Genomic DNA, 9,563 nt, shown 5'->3' on the forward strand with positions numbered 1-9,563 from the left:
CATCTTTTCTCAAACAAGATCAAAACTATTTACTGCACTCCAGGTGTGGCCTCACCAGCACCCTGTACAGCCACAGCATAACCTCCTTGTTTTTCAACTCCATCCCTTTAGCATTGAAAGACAATATTCCATTTGCTAATTACCTGCCACACCGGTAAACCAACTTTTTGTGATTCATGCACAAGGTCACCCAGGCCCCTCTATACAGTGGTATGTTGCAATTTTTCACCATTTAAATGAAATAGTCCACTTTCCTGTTATTCCTACCAAAAGGGACGACCTCACATTTACCAACATTTGTACCCCATCTGCTTGACCCTTGCCCACTCACTCAACCGATCTCTATCTTTCTGCAGACTTTGTGTCCTCTGCATGCATTGCACAATCCATCTTATTCAACTGCAAACTCTGACACACTACCACTTGGTCTCCAACTCCAAATCATCATTGTAAACCATTGCGGTCCCAACATTAGCTTATCAAATACCTTCTTGAACTCTAAGTACACTGTATCCACTGGTTCCCTGTTGTCCACTGTACTCATAAGGTCTTCAAAGAATTCCAAACAATTAGATAAATGTGACCTGCCTTTCATTAACCACGCTGCATCTGTCAGATGGTACAGATGTCTATCCCGATATCTCACTATTTCCTCCTTGATAGAGTCAATGGAGTTCAACCTGGATAAACGTAAAGTGATGCATTTTCGAAGGTCGAACTTGGATTCTTGGCAGTGTGGAGGAACCGAGGGATCTTGGTGCTCACGTACATAGACCCCTCAAAGTTGCCACCCAAAGTGGATGGGGTTATTAAGAAAGCATATGGTGTTTTGGCTTTCATTAACCAGGGGGTCGAGTTTAAGAGCCGCGAGGTTTTGCTGCAGCTCTACAAGTCCCTGGTGAGACCACACTTGGAATATTGTGTCCAGTTCTGGTCGCCCTCTTATAAGAAAGATACAGATGCTTTGGAGAGGGTGCAAAGAAGGTTTACCAGGATGCTGTCTGGACTGGAGGGCTTGCTTTACAAAGAGAAGGTGACCAAGCTCTGATATTTCTTTCTGGAGAGAAGGAGGAATAGAGGAGACCTGATCGACGTATACAAGATAATGAGAGGAATAGGTAGAGTCAATAGCCAGAGACTCTTCCCCAGGGCAGGATTGACTGGTATGAGGAGTCATAGTTTGGAGATATTAGGAGGAAGGTATAAAGGAGATGTCGGAGGTAGGTTCTTTACGCAGAGAGTTGTGAATGCATGGAATGCGTTGCCAGCTGTGGTGGTGGAAGCAGAGTCATTGGGGACATTTAAGTGACTGCTGGACATGCACATGGATAGCAGTGAGTTGAGGCCTAACGCTATGGGCAATTTAGCATGGCCAATTCACCTGACCCTGCACATCTTTGGACTGAGAGGAAACCGCAGCACCCAGAGGAAACCCACGCAGACACCGGGAGAACGTGCAAACTCCACACAGTCAGTCGCCTGAGGCGGGAATTGAACCCGGATCTCTGGCGCTGTGAGGCAGCAGTGCTAACCACTGTGCCACCATGCCGCCCAATAGTTAGTTAAGCTAATGGGCTCATAATTACTCATGTTTTGTCTATCTCCTTTTGAAAACAGTGGTGTCACATTTGATGTCTTCCAATCTGCCAGAACTGTCCCAGAGTCCAGTGAGTTTTTGTAAGTTACCATGAACATATTTGTTGTTCCACCCGCCGTCTCTTTCAGTACTCTGATGTGCATTCCAAAAGAGCCAGGAGACTTGTTTACCTGTAACCCCAATGGCTTGCTCAATACTACCTCTTCCGTGGCAATTGTTTCTAGGCCCTCACCTGTTGGAGTCTCCTTGTCATCAATTACTGGCATGTTATTTGTGTCTTCCACTGTGAAGATCAACGTATAATTCCTGTTCAATACCTCAGCCATTTTCTCATTTCCCATTATTAAAGCCTCTAAAGGGCCAAAGATTGCCTTAGCCACAATTCTTATATATTTATAGAAACTTTTGTTAACTGTTTTTATATTCTGAGCCAGTTTAATTTCTTCATCTGTTTTGCATTTCTTTATAGCTTTATTTGTGACTTTTTGTTGACATTTTAAAGATTTCTCAACTTTGTAGTTTCCCACTAATCTTTGCCTCTTTTGTATGCATTAGCTTTCAGTTTTAAAATTGTTTATTTCCCTAATTATCGATGGCTGGTTATCCCTTTCCTACAGTCCTTCCTTTTCACTGGTATATACTTTTACTGAGCACTGAAAATACTTCCCATGTTCCTCAATTGTCCCACCACTATAGTCTTTGCTCCCAGTGTACTTGAGCCAACTCTTCTCTCATTCTGTTGTGGTCTCCTTTGTTTGAGCACAAGATAGTTTGTATTTTATCTTCTCACCCTCCTTCTGTATTTTAAATTTGACATTCTCTGATCATTCCTTCTGAGAGGATCCCTGTGAGATCATTAATTATGCCTGTCTCATTACACAGGCCCAGATCTGGATTAGCTTGCTCCCTTATAGTTTCTATTCCTCCTCAATGCTGCTTTGACCGAATTGGTTTGACCAATCAATATGTAGATTAAAATCCCCCTGATAATTGCTGTACCATTTTTACATGCACTAATTATTTCTTTGTTTATTGCCCACCCCATTATGATATTATTTGGTAGCCTATAGACTACACCTAGTGTCTTTCCCCCTTTTATTGTTTCTAATTTACACCCATATTGCTTAAAACCTTTTCTCCATAGAACCACCCTCTGTCATCCTCCAATATCAGAGCTACACCACTTCCCTTTACTTTCTTGTCTACCCTTCCAAATAATCTGATATTTAATTCCCAGTCATGACCACTGTGCACCTTGTCTCAGTGCTGGCTACTAAATGACTTGTGCCATTAACTCATTTATCTTGTGATGAATGCTATGAGCATTCAAGTAAAGTGTCCTTATGCTAGTTTTTACATCCCCTCCTGTTTGAATCTTAACACTTTCACCAGATCAATCTTTATTTGAACATTCTGTTTTTCTGTCAGTACCCGATTTCTATTCACCTCGGTGCTATGGTGTTCAGTTGCTTGCTTTTTATTTTGTTTGATTTCTCTGTTTTTCCTTAAGCTCTCACCGACTCTAGCTAACTTAGAGCCTCCCTTTAGGTTTTTCTCTCCCTGCCAAACAACTAGTTTAAAGTCCACCTAACAGTACTACCAAAACCACCTGCAAGAACATTGGTCCCGTCACTGTTTGGGTGAAGCTGTCCCTCTTGAACAGATCCTGCCTTCCCCAGAAGTGATCCAAATTATTTATAAGTCTAAAGCCCCCCCTTCCTACACCACTCCCTCCGCATGTATTAAACTGCCTAATCTGCCAATTCCTCGCCTCACTTCCTTGGTGTTGGTAGTAATCTAGAGATCTCCTCCAGATTTGTACCTTTTTTGAGGTCCTGGCTTTCAATTGGGCTGCTAATTCCCAAAATTCAGCCATGAGGACCTCCGTTTCTATGTTGGTACCACAAACACTAGTTAGTCGCCACCCCGACCCCCACCCCTACCCCTACCCCTACCCCCACCAAAACACCCTGCAGGTGCTTAGTGACATTAGGATGGTGTGCTCCCTCCTATTACTAAGGGGCCACAAAAGCACCTCTCTGTTCCTGTAATGAAGTCTCCTATCACCACAAGCCTGAGTGCTTTTTCTCCCCATATTGCGGAGCTGTAGGTTTGCTTTGGCTGCAATTCCCTGAGGCTTTATTACTGTTGCCAGAACTCAGCACAGATGGTTTTCAAGAACTTCTGCACTACCTGCCTTATCCAATGCTTGTGTATAACAGTCATCCATTCCATACCCTCCTGCATTGTCAGACACCCAACAGCGTAAACCTTCTTCAAAATGCTATCTGTATAACTTGCCTTCTCTTACATGTTCCTCAGTGCCTCCAGACCTCACTCAAGCTCCATAACCTGATGCTTGAGGTCGAAGTACTGACAGCACCTGTTGCTCATGAATGCAATCAGCATGCAAGAACATGTTTCAGGTGGAACATACCACTTGATGGAGCTGAATTGCCATCCTTTTAAATAACCCAAAAATTGCCCTACTAAATTTAATTCTCACTAACACATTAGCAGTTAACCAGCAAGTATAGTAATTTCAACATGTTATTGGATTAAATTAAGAAAATGTAAAGAGTTATACTCACCCATCAAACAACCAATCACTTACTGGCTTGGCTATGACATGACCCTGGGACCTTGCACTCCCTCTCACCAAAAGCTGTTTAGGTATGCATTTCTCTTGCTTCCCGGTTGCTCCTGCTCTCATTCCATTACCCGTTTGAACTCTTGCCACTGACCTCCCTTTAGTGATGTTCTGGCTCTTCTCAGTCATCGCTCAGTATAAAGCAGGCAAGTTATGTTGCAGATTTTATGGTCCACATTTTAGAGTGTTGCGTGTAGTCCTGGTCGTTAAACTATAGGAAGGATGGTGGAGCCTTTGGAGAGGGTATGGAGCTGGCTTACCAGAAAGTTGTCTAGTTTAAAAGATGTTAGATGTAAGGAGAATCTGGGTAAAGTTGGATTATTCTCAGTCGAGCGTCAGAGGCTGAGGGGTGACCTGATAGAAGTACATAAAATAAGGACAGGCATGGATAAGTTGAATAGTTGGACTCCCTTTTCCAGCAGGGGAATGTCAAATACTCGGGCATAGGTCTAAGGTTGGCAGGGGAAGAAGGTTGAGGAAACCTTTTTTTAAAACCAGAGTGTAATAGGTGCCTGGAATGTATTGCTAGGGGACATGTAGAAGCAGATACGATAACAAAGTTTGAGGCATTTAGACAGATGCAGGAATAGGCAGCGAATAGGGGATATCTACCAAGCAGATTGGATTACCTTAGTATGTCATCACAGTTGGTATCAATGTGGTGGGCCAAAGGGCCTGTTCCTGTGATGTACTGTTCTGAAACCTTTGTCCTATAGGAGCAGGGTTGGGTCACTCTGCCATTCATTTATCAACCCCATTGTCCTGCCTTCTCCCCATAGTCCTTGACCCCTTTTACTACTTTGCACCTATAAAGGAATAACCAGCTCACTGACACTCAGTTTGAATTTCACTTGAATGCTTGTCTGTAATACCATGATTGTGAGTATTACTGCCAGGTTTTTGCATCAGTAGTCAGGACATCTCTTCCAATTTTCAAATGAACCCTGAGAACGTGGTAAGTATCGTACAGGCTCTACAGGACTGGGCTTGCTGTTTATTGTGCGGTTGCTTAGATCAATGCCAGATAGTCTATCTATTGCATCCTTTGTCTGGACTTATTAGTTTGTTTCATTTCAGAGACCCAGCTAAGAGTGAACCACATTATTGTCGATCTTGAGTCACATGTAGAACAGATGAGGTGAGGGTGGGGGAATTCCTTCTCGAAAGGCCATCATGAACCAGATGGTTCATTCTTGTTTCCATTAGACAAAATTTTAATCCCAAATATTATTCAATTCAAATATTACCATCTACCTTGTTCCAGCACATTAGCTTAGGGCTCTGAGTCAAGATTTTAGCTCAGTCACATTTCCACTATGCCACCACTACTTTGAACCTATAAAGGAATAACCTGCTCACAGACACTCAGTCAGTGTAAATAAAAAAAAAATCACGATAACCACGTAGAAAACCGGTTTAAGTAAAATGGAAACAAATGCATTGTGAAAGTGACATTTCTTTACAGTAGACTGATCAAACAAAATCCAGAAAGAATCAATGGCTGTCTGCGGTAGGATGGCCCACCTGTAGGAACTGATAAAAGATGCTGTGGATTGTCAGTGGTCAGTCACCTGCTAGGTGTTTCAACAAACTCAAAACTGAGGAGGCAGATCTGTCATACTGCGACAGATACAAGCCTATCACTCTAAGTAAGTGATTTTACAAAAAGCCTGACCAGCCCTGGTACCAGAGGAGAGAAAACCTTGGATGCATTCACAGCCGAGGCTTTGAACTCACCTGAGACCAGATATGCTAACAGAGCTTTTGTCAGCTGCATGTGGATGCGAGAAGCTAGATACGAGCCGGGGAATAACTTCATAGCGGAGAGAGAGCTTCATGCACTGGAACAGATCTGAGAAGAATATGTGTAAAGCATCAATAAGACAGCAGAGGTTAATCCTCACTTTTCAGAATTAACAATTTTTAAAAAAGTAAACATTATGGGATGAATTGGTTTCCATAGTTACTGTTGAGAAGATGGTGATGAGTTCCTTTTTGAACCACAGCAGTCTATATGGAGTAGGTAAGTTTCCGAGCTGTTACAAACAAAGTTGAAGCATTTTGATACAATAATGTATTTCCAATTTGGAAAGTGTGTGGCTTGGAGACATGTTAAATTATTCGAGACGGTTCAGGGAATCCCTCATGGACTCGGTGTGTAAGCCTGTCTTGGTTCATCCCAGAGATCGTACTCTGTGGCAGTCTGGAATATAAAACTGTGAGAAATGAAGCTCACTCACTTCGATAATTTCAGTCCAAAACAAGATCTGAAGCAGTAGTATCGTTTATTACGCTCTTGCAAGAGGGGTGTGGTGTCTAGTGACAAAATAGTCACACACACCATGTTTAACAAGTACACAATATTTATGTAATTCGTTCCTCTTCCCTCCTCCCATTGCTCCTCCCCTGTTTACATCTCCCACCTCTCTAAGACCAGTGCCCATTACTCTTGTTTATCTCTTGCCTTATCCAGCCTTGTCTGTGACAGAATGCTTATTTCTGGTCTCACAAGGCCATTTGACCACATCCTGCTGTGGTCCATTGTTAGGTATATCCTCCTTTACTGCCATCTGCTTCCTTGCTTGCTTTGACCTTATGACCTCTTGATTGTGGTTTGTTCTTGTTTTTGCAGAAGTGGGAAACCGATGCTTATAACTACTGTTTGTATAGGCATATCTAGCTTAACCCTCTCCCCTCACAGCACCTTTATCTATTTGTCTGTAACATCTACTATTGTTTGCAGGCACATTTTAGCTAATACAAAAGCAATTATATATTTCCTTCACACAGTTTTCATTCTTGTTAACTCAGCTCTTGGCTGAAACAATTATACCTATATCCCACGAAACTCTTACAGTTTTTAGTTTAAATTATTGCCTTTGTTTCCCAATGGCATCAATGTTACACTATAACATAGCTCCAACTTGGCTTGTAGGTATCTAAGGTTCTAAGACCATCAGCAGAACAGCACCCCCAAGAGCGCTCTCAGGCTACTCTCCTCATTGCTGCAAACAAGCTGTCTTATGCAGAAATTGGTATTAAAATTACAAAAACACCATGTCATTTAATTGCTGCTTATCTGATTAAGGACAAAAGTTTGCAGCGGAAGAGAAAATCATTGACAGGTCTGAGTATGTTGGATTAATTAAGCTACATGCACATCGAAGTGGGAAACCTTGATCCAGCCAGGCCAGATGCCTTTAGCTAGATAAGCTTCCCTTTTAACAGAACATTAGGGGCAGCATGGTGGCTCAGTGGTTAGCACTGCTGCCTCACAGCACTAGAGACCCGGGTTTGATTCCAGCCTCTGGAGACTGACTGTGTGGAGTTTGCACATTCTCCCCGTGTCTGCGTGGGTTTCCTCCAGGTGCTCCGGTTTCCTCCCACAATCCAAAAATGTGCAGGTCAGGCGAATTGGCCATACTAAATTGCCCGTAGTGTTAGGGGCAAATGTAGGGGGTGGGTTACTCTTCGGAGGGTCGGTGTGGAGTAGTTGTGCCGAAGGGCCTGTTTCCACACTATAGGGAATCCTAATCTAATCCTAATCTAATCCAATCCTAACGAGAGACTAGTCTAAATTATGTGGAAAACGTTGAGGTAATCCCACTCAACTAAACATGCCCAGTATTATTGTCCTACAAAGTAGCTTTTTAAAAAAATTCATCTTAGATTCCCAAAATGCAAATTAAATTCATAACATTCCAGGGAACAACACCCAAACATTCAATCCATGACAAGCAAGTGTACACTCAAATCAGACCACAGAGTTAACCTTTTCACCAGCTTCCGTCCTGTCTCCCTCTCTGTGTCCCTTGAACCCTTAGGTCAGTGAATGTAATTTTATAAAATAATGTTTTCTTTCTCTCTCTCAATTCAACTTGAGCAAATGTGAGGTCTTGCACTTTGGGGGAAAAAAAGAATACAGGCATGGACTATTTTCTAAATAGTGAGAAAATTCATAAAGCCAAAGTACAAAGGGATCTGGGAGTGCTTGTGCATGATTCTCTAAAGTTGACTTGCAGATTGAGTCAGTGGTTAAGAAAGCAAATGTAATGTTGTCATTTATCTCGAGAGTTGGAATACAAAAGCAGTGATGTGCTACTGAGACTTTATAAAGCTGTAGTTAGGCCCCATTTAGAATACTGTGATCAATTTTGGGCCCTACACCTCAAGAAGGATATACTGGCACTGGAGCGTGACCAGCGGAGATTCACACGGATGATTTCTGGAATGGCAGGCCTTACGTAGAATGAACGGCTGAGAATCCTAGGATTGTATTCATTAGAGTTTAGAAGGTTGAGGGGAGATCTAATAGAAACTTACAAGATAATGCATGGCTTAGAAAGGGTGAACATTGGGAATTTGTTTCTGTTAGGTGGGGAGACTCAGACCTGTAGACACAGCCTTAGAATTAGAGGGAGTCCTTTTAGAATGGAAATGAGATATCTCTTCAGCCAGAGAGTGGTGGGCCTGTGGATTCATTGCCACAGGGTGCAATGGAGGCCAGGATGTTAAATGTCTTCAAGGCAGAGATTGATAAATTCTTGATCTTGCAAGGAAATAAGGGCGACAGGGAGTTCCTCAGCCATGATTGAATGGCGGAGTGGACTCGATGGGCCAAATGGCCTGTCTTCCACTCCTATGTCTTATAAACATTTTCCAACTTTCTGACTACGTCAGTTTCAGCCTTTGTGTTTTCCTAGCCTGTAAGGGTAATCAGACATTCATATTCCAGAACAGTCAAAATTAGGGAGCTGAGCTTCATGAGAAAACGTATTTGGATTGTTCTATTGCATGCATATTTTACTCAGTTTATTAAATTACAAGTTCTTTTCCTATTGAGTATGAGTTTTGTTAAGAGTCTTCAATATAAACCAGAAACTCAGTTATCCAACTGTAAAATATGTGCAGCTTCCAGCTCTTGGGGTCAAAAGATAAGAAAGCTGCGCTGTTGCCAGAGTTGACCAAAATCATGGGCACATCCAAAGGTGTAGCGGGAGTTAGTGTAGATATTAGGGATTAGTGGGCTGGAAGAGCACAGCAGTTCAGGCAGCATCCAAGGAGCAGCGAAATCGACATTTTGGGCAAAAGCCCTTAATCAGGAATAAAGGCAGTGAGCCTGAAGCATGGAGAGATAAGCTAGAGGAGGGTGGGGGTGGGGAGAAAGTAGCATAGAGTACAATAGGTGAGTGGGGGAGGGGATGAAGGTGATAGGTCAGGGAGGAGAGGGTGGAGTGGGTAGGTGGAAAAGGAGATAGGCAGGTAGGACAAGTCCGGACAAGTCATGGGGACAGTGCTGAGCTGGAAGTTTGGAAC

The 9,563-nt window shown here is 42.7% G+C and overlaps 1 protein-coding gene across 2 annotated transcripts in view; it reads left to right on the plus strand.

The window, feature by feature from the left end:
- gucy1b1 (guanylate cyclase 1 soluble subunit beta 1) overlaps window positions 1–9,563 on the plus strand; it is a 194,181-nt gene that overhangs the window by 44,741 nt on the left and 139,877 nt on the right. The window contains exon 1 of one of the 2 annotated variants that reach the window (XM_043708805.1): window positions 4,211–4,270. The exons of the other annotated variant lie outside the window; for it this stretch is intronic. The gene's annotated coding sequence lies outside the window, so the exon portion shown is untranslated. Of the gene's footprint in view, window positions 1–4,210; window positions 4,271–9,563 lie in introns of those variants that run through there. 2 annotated transcript variants of the gene reach the window in all.

This window comes from Chiloscyllium plagiosum, chromosome 19, assembly GCF_004010195.1.
Source record: "Chiloscyllium plagiosum isolate BGI_BamShark_2017 chromosome 19, ASM401019v2, whole genome shotgun sequence".
Lineage (NCBI taxonomy): Eukaryota > Metazoa > Chordata > Chondrichthyes > Orectolobiformes > Hemiscylliidae > Chiloscyllium > Chiloscyllium plagiosum.